The sequence below is a fragment of the Anastrepha ludens genome, chromosome 4 (assembly GCF_028408465.1).
Source record: "Anastrepha ludens isolate Willacy chromosome 4, idAnaLude1.1, whole genome shotgun sequence".
Classification (NCBI taxonomy): domain Eukaryota; kingdom Metazoa; phylum Arthropoda; class Insecta; order Diptera; family Tephritidae; genus Anastrepha; species Anastrepha ludens.
The window spans coordinates 56,760,806-56,777,771 of NC_071500.1; the positions used below are offsets into that span (position 1 = coordinate 56,760,806).

At 33.5% G+C, this 16,966-nt stretch overlaps 1 protein-coding gene across 6 annotated transcripts in view; it reads left to right on the forward strand.

Moving 5' to 3' along the window:
* The first annotated feature begins 2,492 nt into the window (after positions 1–2,492).
* The window catches only part of LOC128862434 (uncharacterized), a 93,951-nt gene continuing 79,477 nt past the window's right edge, over positions 2,493–16,966 (forward strand). For 2 of the 6 annotated variants that reach the window (XM_054101047.1, XM_054101043.1), the window contains exons 1-2: positions 2,493–3,450; positions 3,975–4,461. The gene's annotated coding sequence lies outside the window, so the exon portion shown is untranslated. Of the gene's footprint in view, positions 3,451–3,974; positions 4,490–16,966 lie in introns of all 6 variants that reach the window. The other 4 variants (XM_054101049.1, XM_054101048.1, XM_054101045.1 and 1 more) reach the window with 3 other exon arrangements.

Sequence of the window (16,966 nt, forward strand, 5' to 3'; positions counted from 1 at the left end):
TATCATTTGCATAAATTATGCATCTTCCGATATGGTGATTCATTTTGCGCAACCTTGTAGAAGAACGAAGTATATTTAATTTTAATTCTGGGCAATTTTCGTATAAATATCAAATAGGCATGTATAGGCATTGAGACTAATAAACGTCAGACGTATGAAGGTGTCATATTTTACTTATTTTTTCTCAGATGTATAGCCAAGAAAGGGAACTCTACTGGCCAAGTCGATAAACCATTCTTAACTCGTCTTATAACGCGTTTCGGTTTATTAATCGCTTAACAAATTTGAATTTTGAATTCAATTCAATTCGTTTATTCGTCTATGAAATTTTTTTATCTTACAGTTTTGATGCGCAAGGACTTAAATTAATTAGTCAAATGACTACTCCAACGGTACACTAAGTCAATTGCGAATTTACTAACCGAACTTGGTAATAAGATATCAGTATTATTTTTTTTGTTATTTTATGAAATTCTGAAAGTACGCCGAAGATTGGAGATAGTTTGAAATAATTGCCAAACTTTTGAATGACCTTCCGTCACGATTTCTCCTTAGCATTCATCTCGAAGAAATACCATCAGCAGTTTTAATTCATTGGTTTTAACAAACGCGGGCCGTTAAGTGCTATACTGACCTATACAACTAGGGATGTGGATGAACCCATTGTGATACCTCACGGCTCAAGCTTGCTCTACCATTCTTTAGCATCATATATGATAATAGTGACCTACACGATGACAACGATGTACTTACCGTTTGATAAAATCTAATCTCATACCAAATGATCAGGGGCGATTGGCAAAGCAAAATCGATGATAAGTAGTTCTGTTCAGAAAGAAACTGCATAAAAATATTATCTGATTGGGAAACTAACTCTATATTAAAACTACGAGTAATCCCGGAAACTGGGGATCTTTGGTTTCAGCAGGGTGGCGCGCTATGCAAAATAGCCCACGCAAAAATTAATCTTTAGCGCGCCAGGTTCACTAATTGTGTTATCAGTCATCTCATTAATGTCAATTTAGCACCTCGGCGCTGTGATTAGCCTTATTTTTGTTTGGGGCCATGAAGAACCCATATTATGTGAACAATGCATTCAAAATTTAGGTCCCCATGGCGAATATCGGGCAAGTTAATCGTGAGATAATGCCAGAAACCGTAACCAAGGTCTTGAAAAAGTCTGGTCTGGATTAACAGGATGCATCAACCGAGGCAGTCATGTGAATGAGTGGTTGGGATTGTTTGCTTTTTTAAAAGGAGACCACTATATAGTCTACCCTGTATACAGGGAGGACATTTTTTATAAGATCCGGTCGCAAGCTTTCGTCGCTATTACCATTCAGATTGTAATATAATTAAAATATATTTCACTTGGAAACAAATTTAAAAAAAAATATGTTCAAAAAATTTAAAGATGTGCGAATGGAAAATTTAATGGTTTTATTTTATTAGATTTACATTTATTTTTTTATCTGCTAATATTTTTGGTCATTTAATTATTATTATTGATTTTGTTTTTCAAAGAAGGTCACAACTTTTTTATTTTATTTTATTAATTTGGTTTTTTATTTATTTTATTACATTTTTTTATTTAATTTTATAATATTTTATTTTGTTCTATTTCATTAGATCCTTAAAGAAGTTTCCCAGTTTTATGACTTTTTTTCTTTTTAAGAAGTCGAACATTTGTTTCAAAGTATGTGTATTGTCCAGTATTAGGCAGTATTTTTCCCCATCGGATACCACGTCGGAATAACTCATCATTTTCCGCAATCGCATATAAATCTAATAAAATGTTTGATATCTTCTTATGTTGCTGGTGCGACAGATTATGTGCCATCTACCCAAACAGGGGATAGCCGGAAGGGGCAGTGTCTAATGAATATTGTTAGGTAGGGTTTGCCAATTTAGTGTTTGCAAATAATTTTATCTATGCCGTAATACCTATGTTGAGGAGCATTGCCATGTAAAAGAACAATTTTTTAGTTTTCGGTTTAACCTCATCATCAATTGGTAGAAAAAAAAGTTTATTTAAGAACTAATTGCGAAGTCTACGGAAATAGCGTTTATTTACAATTTTTGCACAAAAAAGTGACAATGATGTAACCTCAGTAATGCTTCATGGTTATGGTTTTCGCAGATGCCTAAACATTCGACACCACACTTCTTTACATCTTTACAATTTTAATGTAACCTTCTGGTGCGGCCATTTTCTGTCAAATAACGGAAATTTTTGTATACACTTAATATTTTATCTGAAATCAATTTAAGTTTATTTTATATTTTATTTCATTTTACTTTGCTCGTTTATTTAATTTATTAATTTTTACTTATTTTTTAATTCTATATGTAATAGAAATTCTTATTTTATGTTTTTTTTTTAATATTATTATTTTTTAACTCAATTCAATTAAATTTGTTTTGATATTTTTAAATTTTTTTACATATCTATTTGTACTTGCATTTTATTTTATTTGAATATATTTTATTTAAATTTTATTTACTTTATTTATATTTTGATTAAATTTACTTTACTTTATTTTATTTTTATTTATTTTATTTTATTTCTATTTATTTTAATTTATTTTATCTCAATTTTAAAAAATAGTTTTCGTGGTTGAATTAGCTCTACGCTCTCTGTTGACAAATGTTTTACTCCATATACACGAAAATCATCTACTCACCTTCTACTTACATCTACAGAGCCAAACATAAAATACCCCTATTACAACGCCGGCATACGTAGCGTAGCGTGCTGCTGCTGCTGCTGCTGCTGCTGCCTCTGCTGTTGTCATCCTATAAAAACGGCAAGAGCAGCACATTCGGCATTGGCATTGGCATTTAGCTAATGGCGCTAGTGAGAAACTACAAAACAACACCACCACAAGTGCAGCTACTCGATGTAGAGAAAACAACAATACTCACATCAACACAATTGTTTTTATCGGAAGCTGGCGCAGAAGCAGAAGCAGATGAAAAATTGCAGTAATCGCCGGCGACGCTGCCACTACAACTACCACCACAAGTTACCGCTATTAAAACGACATCGCCCAATTGTATGGCTGTTTCGAAAATGCTGCTTGACTAAACATCTTCACCAAATAATTTTCGCGATTCAGTTTGCTGGCAATACTCAGACGAGGCTGACCCAGAGTCTTATGAAAAATAATAAAAATATTCGTTTTTAAAAATATAATAATTTTTTGAAGAAAAAACTCGCGCCTTGCATATAAGACATAGGCAGCAAATAAAAGAAAATTTTTTTATTTTGCTAATTTTCTTTTCAATTTTTTGTTATACTTTGGTTGATTTTCTACGTTTTTGCAAAAATTCATTCAACAACCAAAGTGTCAAAGTCAGCGAATTCTCTGAGGCCAGTCTCCGTCGTCAGTGCAAACAAATTGGCGGTGAACAGATAAGAAGCCGGTGTAGCTGAAGCGAGCGGGAAAGGTGTTTTTAGTTTGCTAATGCAGTGTTGAATGCTATCAGTTGGACTGTATGGTTGTTATGTGTAACTTAAAATAAAATAAATATAAAAAAAACACAAAAATAGTAAAAAGTGAAAACGTTTTAGAACTTTTTTGATTCATAATGGAATTTTGCATGACTGAAGAACTGAAGAACTGTTCTTGTCATATAAAATTAAAAAGAAACATTATTGTTATAGCAACGTAATACAGCACACAAATATTTTCATGAGCGCGCGCAAAAAGCTGAAATAAATCAAAATTAATGACAACAAACGAGGGGTGTGAGAAAACTTGGAGAGAAAAAATTTCGTCAAAGTGCATTGACATATTTTGCGCGTTTGCGGAGCCAAAAGAAAAACATTTAATAAAAATTAAAGAAAATATATTGAAATTTAAAATATGTAAATGTTCCAGAGGCATAAATCAAATCTAATTAAAATATCTCAATACTACTTTTACAAAAACAAAAATCGAATTTACACTTAACGCGCATTTTTTGTGTAGGAACAACAAAAAAGTTTCTAAATACATATACGTGTAATTCCGTATATATTGTACGAAGATAAAATTACAGAATTATATATTTCAACAAATAAAATCTTTTAAAAACCTTGAAAGCAAAGAAAAGTTAATTATATCAAATTAAAAAAACAAAAAAAAAAAACAAATTAAAATAAAAGAAAAAAATATAACATCAGCAGAAACACTTTTAACTAACAAAAATAAGCAATAATAAATATATATGTATGTCTACAATAATAGCATATTCATCGTATAACTGTGCATATGCCTACGAGTAAAACAATGTGCTTGCTGTTTTGTGAAAAAGCGCTAAAATCTATTTTCATATAATTTTAATATACACAAAAAGTAAAGAAAAAGCATAAATACTCTTATGCTATATACAAAGAAGACACTAAAATAAATAACAAAAAGATTAGAAAGTAAAAAACAAAAAAATCAAAAGTATTAAGTAGTTAAAAAAAATATCGTAAGTGTTGACCACAGCAAAATATACTGTATGTCTATGTACTCGGAAGCAAATAACCAAAACGAAAATCTCTTAAATACTACATACATGTACATATACAAATATGGCCCTACAAATATTTCTACGCCATAGTCATGTATTTATTTATTTACATAAACAACTATATATATTTTTTTCTTGTGCAAATTTCCGTCACTCTTGAGAGCACCCACTGCACACTACAACCACTTGGCAATAATTTGGCAAATATTTTCGTGGCCAGTCATAAGCCATTTTCATTCAACAACGACAACTTACATCCAACAAAGGAAAACAAGTTGAAAATAGAGAAAAACAGCAAATAAAAATTTTAAGCGCACAAAATTCTTCACTGTAAAATTATGCGGAATATTTCTCCACACAAAGGAGACTTTTTTTTTTAACTTCTATGCTGAAATGTTTGTGGCTTTCACTACTGATGCTGTTTCATATATGTGTATATGTGTGGTTCGTTGTTGCTCTTACTCTCAGCTGCCTTGAGAATGTTTAAGTGTTTAGTGGTTACGTTGAAATTAGCATAACAGCGACACTTAAAAGACGCACAAGCACATTTCTGAGCAAGGTTGCTTAAGACATATACGCGTATTTCTAGAGAAAGCAAGTCCTAACTTAGTTGGCGCTTTCGAATAGTCCTTCCGTAGTAAACTGAGCGCGCAACCCAAGAATGCTGCTCTTTGCTTATGGCTCTTTATTACTTAAGTGCTGGAGCTGGAAATATGCGTAAATATAAAATATTCGCCACGGAGGACTATCCGGGTAACTAAGGTTGTACCAGTTTTTTCGGGTATTAGTTTGAAATTCAAATACGATTATCCAGCGCTTGGAGCAGCTTGCTTTAAACAAATTTTTTCATGCCAAAACTGTTGACTTGCTTACAACAGTTGTGGATTCGACATAAAATTACAAGAAAAACAGCGCACAGAGCATAGCTCTAAAGTCAACTTCGAGTCGCCAAAATTTAAAAAACCTACATGTAGTTAATTCGAAGTTTTTGTGAAAATTATGAATTTCTTAAATTGTGAATTTTCGGTACGGGGAATTTATTTTTGGGACACATTTTTATTTCAAAGGGGCCCAAAATTGCGCAAAAAATCCAGATATTCTACTGCACACTTTATGGAATTCATTTTGATGTGTAAATGAAACTCAAACCCTAAAAAATCGTTAGATTTTAAAATACTTCAATAATTTATTTTAAAATTTTTTTAAACATTATTTTTTTTTATAATTAAGAACGCATTTACAATTATTTTGGTTTTAGATCGGTGCATTTTTTCTACTTTCTTTCATCACGGCCATAACAGTCTCTCTATTCTCTTTATCTTTAAAGATAACTTCTATCGAAATTACGGCCCTTAATAATCGAGGAAAATCATTCCATACAAATTGACACACCCTAATGAAAAATTTAAGTTTTTAAATATATAAAGTTATTAATGCTACACAGACGACTCATTGATTCTTTCTAGACCAAACATCGAGATCTAAGGCCGAACCGAATCGGTAATCTTCACGGACCCGAGTGCATATATAGACAAGCAATAAAGCAACATGAATTTAAGTTTATAAGCGCATATTTTCAGATAGCGCAAAATTAATCATCCATTTTTGTTTTTGCAACACTTTTTTAGCAAATAAAAATAAAATGATTTTCAGTGAGGCAAATCTTTATATTAACCTTTACGCGTTGTTTAGTTCAGAAGTATCAAATATCGAGGTACGACACCATTTGCACAAAGTATAAATCTTTCTTTAGGGTGATTAAATTTGCGTCAGTTTTGTTTCTAAAAATAAAATAAGAACTTATTTTTACCTATACATATATTCTCATAGTTGAATAAGTTTTATTGCTCACTCATTCACTCTCTGGAGTAGTAGACAGATATTTTAAAGCTACTTTTTTTTCAACAGAAAATGTGGGTTTTGATACTTATTTGATACATAAACTAAAAGTTATTAAAAAAAGTTTCACAAAAACCATTTTAACAGTAGCGGCCAAGGTTATTCGCCGTGATTTGGTATTTTTTAATATGTTCGGTCTACTTGGATAGTGTCCAAGAAATCTTTTAATCCCGAACAATCTTAAGTATCACTTGAAGATCAAACGAAACGCAACTGAACGATGAATGAGATGAAAATAAATTATTTTCTAACCCAGTGAAACTAAAAAATAAAATAAATTGAGCTGAGTTTAATTGATTTTAATGGAACTCAACTGATCTAAAATCGGATCTGAGAAGGAAAGTTGATATTAGTTGAGGTAATAACTACTGCTTACATCAATATTCGCGAAGGTGAGAACTTTGGCGCATTATACGCTCTCTCAGCAAGCGTGTTGTTCGAATTCAACTTCACCATTCGTTTCTGGCATCTATAGTATTAAAAACTGTGATTATAAATAATGACATTTAATTTTTTGAATTTGATTTTAACTAGTTTTATTAAACTTTTTAAGAGTTCAGTTAATTTTTTAACTAAAACCATTAAATATTCAGAACTCCGTACGAAATTCAGCAAAATTTATAAAACAGAATTTTTTTTAACAACATTTTTAGAAAACTTTTGAGTATGGAGTTTTATAACCCATTCAATTTTAGTGTGAAAAAGAAAAATTCAAGGTTTGAAGTATCTCAAAAATCGTTTAGGTTTTGCACAAGTTTTTTTGTTTTTTTTTTTTTTGCTTATAGTGTTGAGTTATTCTTCCACCAAACAAATTACATGTAAACATTTATAATCACACGGGGTGCGTGGGTTTTTTTTCGACGCCTTTATAGAGGGTTACAAATTAACGCTATATTAATTTAATTAATAGGCTTGCCTTCTGGGGTTTTAGCAGAATAGGTAAATGTAGCAAAGACACGAAATAGCCCCAATGTTTTTGCCGCTTGAAGTGTCGTCGGCTACTTTTGCGACTAATGAGTTGTAGGTAGAATCTTGCAGTCAATACAGTTCTACTTATTATACTTACCGTTTTGGGATTTTAATTTTCAAATAAGAAATTTGCAGCTTCCTAAATATGAACATGCACTGTGAACCACAGCCACATGCAACTCTCTACCTGTGAAAAGAAAAAAAAATTTTTTTTTGACTTGAGGCCTGCTCGCCGCGCTCTTTGCCAAACATTTCTTTTCATTCAATATTTGTTTGTAATAATTCATTGCTCGAATGAATGTTCAATTTTGCTTGCATAATCTCAATTTTCTGTTTTTGCTTATGTGAAATTTTCAAGTGCTATTCTTAGCCACTGCGGCTCTAAGACGTAAACGGAAATTGAAGGAAATGTCACTCATACGCCCTGTTGCTATTTATTAATTCGATGGACGCATTGATTGGCGGGACTGCTATGTTTTTTTTTTGTTGTGGTATTTTTTTTTTAAATTTCGCTCTACCTAACGTTTAATAGTGCGATAATAAAAAATAAAAAAATATCAAAATTAAATATTAAGAGAACACTATAACTCACCTGGAATTTAAAACAAATGTTTTTCTAACTTGTATTGTCATAATCAAGTTCAAACGTCTAGCGTGCAACTAAATGTTAAAATGAAGTACATTATTGATTTAAAATAATGAAGTTGTATGTACTTAAATTAATTAAAAAAAAATTACTTCCTAGATTAAAATCTAATACCTAAAATTCTTTTTTGATTAAAAAATGTAATGATTTTCCGTACCTGAAACATTTGCTTATTGTATACATAGTTTGTGACTTATACCATGCTCGAAATAGTTGGAGATAATAGTCAAATAATTCTTGTTCCAGTTTGCATCTTCTTGACTCTGGAATGTAAATTCTAGAGCAAGTATTTCGATTTTTTCAGCAATGTCTGAGGGTGTTGCCTCAATCGTTTGGTCTAAGCGTTGATAGTCATCAGTTGCGTTTCTACTTTGATGAACATTTCTCGGACAAGAGTCCCCATAAAAGGTAATTCCTCTGTCACTATTAACAGTGCTTATTCTCATTCCGCACCCATCTCCAGTACTTTGAACTTTCTGAACTTGCTTTGCACTAAAGTTTTGGAAACTTACGTGCTTTGCCGCAAGGTCTTGCTCATTCATGAATGTTCATGAGCAATGCTTTTCTTATAAAAATACATAACAGTGCCAAAATCCTCTTAGGAGTATACATTTGCTGGAATGCGTCACAGTAAAAACAATAGCAAAATTCATCTCTACTACTCCTTCGCCGTAATGCCAAAATTTTAACAAAAGCGTTTGTTCTGCTTAAATATCATTTTAATGAGCAATTAGATTCTGGCGTAGTAGTGAAAGTAAACTTTCCTAATTGAATACTGTTTGCTTGTTGGCTTATGTGCCTTCCATTAAGATATATTAAATATTTGTGTGCATCATTAAAGGCAAGGAACAGATGCGTAAGAAAAACTATTCTCAGTAATCAATGAGAAGTAAAGTGCATTCATCTCATTGATGAGGTGAACAAGTGTGGAGTGGGCGTCGTGTGAAGAGCAAAAACGGAAGCAAAAATCAGATGCTTTACATTTAAATTTATTTTCCTGGTTTTCTTTTGTTTTTAGTTTTTTCTTCTTCTTGTTTTTTTTCTCTCTTTTTTTGTGCGTTTTTAGTTGTTGTTTTATTGTCATAGCAATTTTCGAAAAATATTTCTCATACAACTAACTTGCACTAACTAACTGGCATATAATATTTTATAAATTCTTTTTCAACCGCTAAGCTTCCCCTTGCATACTTCCCACTTAGGTATCTCATTGCCTTACATTCATTTCTTCTTCCGTTTCCTTTATAATGATTCCATCTTGAAGCATATTCCATTTGCTGCTTCTCGATGTGTACCCGTACCGAAGGCGTTTCACTTTAGAGGGCATTCACAGCTTCATATATCCTTGGCCGTTTGACTACTATGCTGATGTGTATGTACGTATGTGCATGCTTGTATTGTTGAACGCAACAAAAATGTTGCTGTTGTGTTGTTCTTGATGGTGTCCTTCACGAGTCGACCGTATCGTGAAAAAAATTCTAGGCCGTTTTTCTTCGTCATTATTCTCTACTTTGTTATTTGCTGTAGCCGCTCATTACTCACCATTTTTGCTTTACTTTTTTGCCTCTTTTAGTCCTTTTCGTATTTCACTTCTGCCACTATTTCGATTATGACAGGCTGACGGACTAACTGATTGACTTGACTGACTGTCTCTTTACACTTCATCGGCAGCACTCAAAGTCAGATGAAATTATTATTTGACCTTCATCATAGAGATTGACTGGCGCGTTCAGAAAACAAAATTAGTCATAAATATACAATATTATAAAAAATGTAAAAGAAGAAGTTAGACGTAATCCAAATGGAGAAACTGTGTGTGGAAAAATGACTGTTGCTGCAAAAGAAATATCAACTCAGCAACTTAATGGCCTCAAATTATTGTTGAATTCATTTTCACTTTTGCTCAGTATATTACACATACATAATCAATTATTTATTGAAGGAGTATATCTTACAGATATTATAACCTTTTCAGGTGTTTGGCTGAGTTTCTCCTCCTATTTGTGACGTGTATCTTGATTATTATGAGGAGCTTTTTCATGAGAGAAATACCCCCGAAGTTTTGTCATTGCCTGTTAGTGGCGACCGCTATTAGAAAAAAAGTTTTATCATTTTGATGTTTAATGCACGGAGATTCGAACCTATGCACTTCCAAATGGTAGTCATGTACCAACCCGTTCGGCTAGGGCAGTGACCGTGCACAACCACACATCAAATTCACATTTTCTCTTATGTCTCGAGGTTATCTCTTACTCTTTGCGGCCAATAATGATTCTCCTTGGAAATCAACACACTAAATTTCGAAGCACTTCTGAGCACCACTCAGAACAGGATATCATCGAAACAAACTGCTTAAAGGCTTCAACAGTTTTTCATGCGTTGAAAAAAAATGACCTCGCATTTTTTCCTGATGTTCAGGAACAGAAATAAATCATTTGATGCCAAATAAGGGCTGTTAGGCGGATGAGCCCTGTATTAATCGTTTGAGTGCTCAGAAACTCGCTTATGTGCGCCGCTATGTGAGAGCTCGCATTGTCTTGGTGAAGAATGATTCGTGCTCGGCGCTTGGCTTTCTTTAATTCTCCGAAAACTTCTAGTAAACTAATGGTTTTGAATTACTCATAATTTACTGTTTTGAGGTAGTTATACAGTTGCGAGATGACCAGATTTTCCCAGAAAACGAGGCAATTATTTGCTTTGAGTTGCTCCTTCCGCGATCAACTTTTGTTGGCCTAAGCTTGTCCTGGAACACCCACACTATCGATTACTGTTTTGTTTTCAGCTTATATGCATACATCCAAGATTCGTCACCTGTAACAATGTCATAAACGGGAATTTAGTCACGTCGGCTGAATTTTTTTTCATTTATTTGCATCAATCGACACAAGCCCTTTTTTGGGCAATTGTCAAATTATGCTGTATCCAGCAAGAAAACATTTTCTTGGCGACCAAATGTCCATGCAATATGGAATGTATGTTTGTCCCACAAATGCCCAAGGAAGCTGATGCCTCTATTTCGTGATATGTCTATCTTGCATTATCAACATCCATTGTTTCTGGTACATCTACCGTTTTTTAAACGGACTTCGCGAAAGGAGTGGCGGCCACGTTGGAACTCCCTGTAGCAGCGTTTCACAGTGGCTAAGTGTAGTGTGTCAACGCCAATGCACTTCTGCCTCGATGGGGCAGGTCGAAAATCGTAATTGATCAGCGCACGAGTTGGTTACATCTTTTGGGCGAGATGAATTTTTCTACTTAGTGAAAAAAGAAGGAAAAGTAGCTATATAACATTCTCACTTAATATGTAAATTTCTGCGAAAAAATATCAAAATTTTCGATAAACAGATCGAATCACAAGTGGTGTTGCGAAGGCAAAAAATATATGGTAAAAGGCAACCCTCGTATCCGCTTGAATATGTTGGCGACCTATTGCTGAAACTTTACTGCTTACTAAAACCTCGCTTCATAAAAAAGCAAACTTTAATAATAATTGCATTTAGAATCATCACATTTTGACAAGTTTTGACAAGGATTTATTTATTTTTTTAATTTCAATTATTATTCTTTTCGCATGACTCATTCCAAGTTTGAAACTTGCGACAAATTTTTAACAAAATTTCTAAGTTAATTTAATGCAATAAAGTGTAAGTTTGATCTAACGAATGCACAATTTCTTTTAAATGGAAGAAAAACAAATTTTACAGAAGACTCAGTCAACATCAAGCCTAAGTTGCTTATGGCCTGAAGTTTATAAAATTTGTTTTAGTGAAGTCTTTCGGTTCTTTGATTACGAATTCGACTGTAGAAATTCAAAATGTCAAACGATTTTAATAGCACGAGTTCATTCCGTTACTCGACGAGGTTTACAGAGTCACTGATTTCTAAGCCACTTCTACTAATCCGAAGAGAATGCATCTAGTTCTGTTCTTCCTAACGCTGCAATTTTAAAACTTGTATAAATAACTGGTTATTATATAAGTTAAGTAAAATTAAAATACAATAAAAATAGAAATATAAAAATGTATATTTAATTATTATCGAACAAAGTACATAGAAATAATAATTTTTTCGTTTTGCTTTTTTCACTTAGGAGTCCTTTAATTGCAATTTCCTTTGGCATTGCATGCGCATTTCAGTTGATTTAATTTCACTTCTTTGGTGCTAATTAATTCATTAATTGACATGTCCAATCATGCTCTTGCGCCTAAAAGCAGACAGAGTCATACAAAATTTCAAAAAGTAAGAGAAAAACATGTATATATTTAATTTTTTTCGTGTCTATTCGTTAATTTCTAGCTGCTACCTGGCTACCTGTACGCCGCTTCTATATTTTTTTTCATAAATTGCTTTATTGTATTTTATTAAGTAAATTTAAGCTCACTGCCATCTCATTTTGCACTTCATTTATCTTATCAACTCAGACACGTTTGACAGTACAAGTGAAACGTAGCGCAGTTGTAGGCGTTTCAAGGCATGCACTTGTTAAAAGTATGTGTAGCTTGCCTTCAAGGATTACAGAAAAGAAATGGGACTAAATGAAGTGAAACAAAGTTAAGTACAAAAACAAAAAACAAAAAAAAAATGAGTAGAAATATGCCTGTGGAAAGTACAATAGCAAAACGTATATGTAATCAGGTTTACGTGCTTGCCTGTGTATGTGTGTGCATGTATACATGTCACGTGCGAAAAAATTCCTTTTGACAAGGCCACAAGTTTCAATTAAATTACATTGCCAAATTTAAATAGTAATAGAAACAGCTTTTTTGTCAAATATAAATTTAATAAAACTTGGATCGTTTAGGCTAAAAATATAAGTTTGAGAAGAATTTTGCAATGAATTCTTTTTCTATTAGATAGCGTAAACTTTGCCATTAAAACTGGAAAATTAGAAGAAAAAAAAATAATAACACGGCAATTCTATTCCAAACGCTATGTGACCACTAGACTGGGTAAAAAAACTGTCAATGCTCACCCTTATATATTTCAAGCTTATTGGGAGAAAATTTTGGCACCATAAAAATTTATTTTTCGTCTTACTAAAAACCGCCGAAATTATTTGTTTGCCATAACTTGGTTTTTTGACATCCGACTTTGAAAAGCAACATCGTTTTCAGTTATCCTGACTTATAGTATACTCATCTACAATAGTATTTTTGTTTCACCAGTCTCAAATACATTAAACGTATGCTTTTAAACTAAATCCATAAACCAAACAGCTATAACTTCAAACACCCTCTACTGGCTGGTTGGCCGGCCTCCTCCTCCTATTCGTGGTGTGCGTTCATACGTTTTTCCACCAATGGAGATACATACAGTTTTGTGCCATTTTTGTCAGCAATTCTATGCCGCCTTCCAAGAGCCGTTGTTTTTTTTCGTTGAGAACTTTTTTCATGGCAGAAATACACTCGAAGGTTTGCCATAGTCTGTCGAGGATCGACCGCTGGTAGAAAAACCTTTTTCTATCACTTGATTTTTCATGGCCGGGGTTTCGAATCTGATCACTACCGAAAGATAGTCACGCTCCAACGCATTCAGCTACGACGGGATTGTGTACAGGAAACATTTCTAAGCACCTTTTGTCACTTGACTTTGAACACGTACTGGAATTTTCAAATCAATTGTTACTTTTTTTAAACCGTTTTTGTAAGATGCTCATGAAAGCTTCCAATGAAGCTCCTAGTTTTCTCTCACCATTTTACTTGACTATTTGGCATATTTATATTTCTCCATCTGTAGTTGTTGTTGTGCCGCATATCGCTTGTTTTCTATTTTACGAAACTACTGAAAATCCGATTGTAACCTCAAAAAATGAGCCCATCGAAAGATTTAATAATGCTTTTATACTTTACAGTAGGAAATTACTTAGCTCTAAAATGTTTAGATTACAGATTATATTGGACCATTGCAAATCTTGATAGAAGCTGGCTCGGCAGAACAAGTCGATTTTTGAATCATAATATTTTTTTTTTTAGCAAGGAAAAATTCAACGCTGTAACCTGTGACCTTTAGATTCATTCTTTAAATTATATGCATAGAAAACTTTGGAAAAGTGGCAACAGGCGTCAGCCACCAGCTGTCGTGAATCAAATTTCTTCTCTCTCTTTTTCCGACTTGAAAACTGTCGCCAAGTAAGAGCATCAGATTCTAAACCTACCCAAACTCTAACTCTTTCATACCTTTAAAAATTAAAGCATGGAGTGCTTTCATGGCTGGAGCTTTGGTATTCGTTCGCAAGGCGAGTTTTTGCTGAACGTTAAAGTTCGCTGGACTACCTATTTACATCTTCTTTCTTTGTTAACTACAGGGTGAGCCATATAGCGTTTGCTTTTTGAACCACCTCTTTTCTTGAGAATGGTAACTCAAATGACATGTCAAATGTGTTCATAATGTACTTAAAGGTTTGACATTTACGAAATGGGACGCTAAACGCTTGAACAAAATTGGGAAATATTGAAATCTATTTCCAAAGTGGTGAGTCTTCTTCTTCTTCCGTGGTTACAGTAAATGGCGAGCGTTACCGTGACTCAACGAGTTTTTGTTTCCAAAAATTGAAGAGGATGACATGGACGACATTTGGTTTCAACAGGACGGTGCAACTTGTCACACTGTCAAAGTTACACTCGAACTTTTGGCTACCGTTTTTGAAAACCGAATAATCAGCCGAAATTCAGATATCAATTGGCCGCCTCGGAGCTGTGATTTAAGCCCGTTGGACTATTTTTTGTGGGGAGCCGTTAAGGACAAATGATATGCGAACCATCCAGAGACGATTGATGCTTTAAAACACGAAATCGAAGTTGCCATTCTTGAAATTCGAGCCCAAACAATCGATAATGTGCTTAAAAATTGGGTTGATCGAATGGCCTACTGTAAAGTCAGTCGTGGCAGACATTTGAACGATATTATTTTTCATTCATAAATGACAATTTGCAATCTTCAAAATAAAAAAAAAAGTTTGAAGAAATATTGATTAGTTTTTTTTTTAGGCGATTCAAAAAGCAAACTTTACAAGGGGCCCACCCATACATGTACATGTACATCAGGCTACGTTGCAACTGCTTTTAGGGCAAGAGTATTTGCAGCCATTTATAGATTAAGACGTAGTCAGCTTGAAGAGAACGTCCATGTCCGCGATTTCCGGCCACTGAAATTCGTTTATCAAGGCTCTGTAGCGCTCATCGTTGACCGGAATGGAGTTTCCAGCACAATTTTTTCAACTCTCGCTGTCACTCTCTGAGGATGGAATGGTTTCACCATGATCACATTCAGGGTTTCGCTCTACAGATCAGGCAGTTTTGTTTGTTAACATAAGATGAATAGATGAGTTTGAATTATTTTTAATATCAAGGCATTGGCTTTTGAAATAATTTCATTATTTCCCGTTCTTTCACTTCGCGCAGATATTATACTAACGATCTGTCAAAATGTGTATCGGGAAAGAGCTGTCGCTGTAAAAATAACATATGATTAAAAAAAAACACTATATAAACCACGCTGTATAAAACTGAGTTGCTGCCATTTGAGGTCTTCGTAAAATTCACACAACGAACTAATTCATTATGCTCGCTCAAACACACCAACAGCGGCTTCTCCGATTATGGTGGTTGCTGGGCATCCTCGCTCGGCATGCCTGTAATTCAATATATGAATGTTTAGCGTGAGGTATTCTGCTTTTGATTTCCATGCCTCTGTTCTTGTTAGTGCTAATATTAGTTTCTAGTAAATAATGACTTACACTACAAGTATAAACAGCAAGTAAGTTCTACTGCAGACTGTGCGGAGGTATCTTACAACAGATGCCGGAAAAGCTGTAAATAAAAATTGGAGAAGGAATCGATTGCTTATTTTGTTGTTTGGGAATGCCCTGCACTGCATAAAATTGTAAAACTGCTTGGAAACTTGGAGGGGCATTCATAAATCCACTGGGTCAGGTTGCAATATCTCTTATAAATAACCGGAAGTATTCTTTCGAATTCGTTTCCATTTTTCAGCTCACCTTCAGGAGCAGTGATTTTTCAATTGTACAGTCGACAATGTAACGAATGTTCACTTAACTACGAAATAATTATTTGTTTAACAGCAAAAACGATTATTGTTATTGTGTATTCACTTGCATAGGTAAGAGCCGCTTAAAACTTTCTATTAATTATTTATATATGTATGGGTGCGCATATGCACAATTGGCTGATATTTGATTTCGCTTGTCTTATTCATAATTTATAAACCAAATACAGAAAAGGCAACTGTAAATATGCTGTTATTTTTGTTAACAGCTTGCAAAGGGGACCGGCATTTCCGGTTACAACAAATGTAAAACTATGCACGACAAATGCGATTCCACTTTTGCTTGTGTGTGTGAGTTAATGGATATTTATGGATGCATGTAATATGCAGGTGTGCGACGTTGAACTTTTCCCAAAATATTTTACTTGTTTTCATATTTTTTCTTGCACACATACGAGTACAGTCAGTAAATAAAGTTTTGGCACACTGATTTTTTTTTACAATATTCGCAATATTTTTGTGCTGCATGTTTGTCGCTGCATACATTCGTTAGTTTTGTATAAAAATATAAGCTTTAGGTTTATAAAAGCCATATAAATCGAAACGATCTAGCGTTGTATAGAGGAATATATGTACCTGTATAAGACCAGCAGCACAGAAAAAAAATATATACATATTAATAACGACTCCAGCTCATACTTTCTGCGACCATAATTAAATGAGCAATAAAATGGCATACCAAAAAAAAAGTTAGAAATTCTCAATAAAAGGTTCTCAACTTTTTTTGAACTGCTGCTTAAAGCTTAAAATTGAAAACATGTTTCTTTTTTTTTGCTATAATATTTCTAAACAACTAACGAAAAAATATTGGCATGGAAATCTCGGCGCATAACGTAAAAAACACTTGCTGTCCCAAAACTTTTTTGACTCACTGTATATTCATGCCTG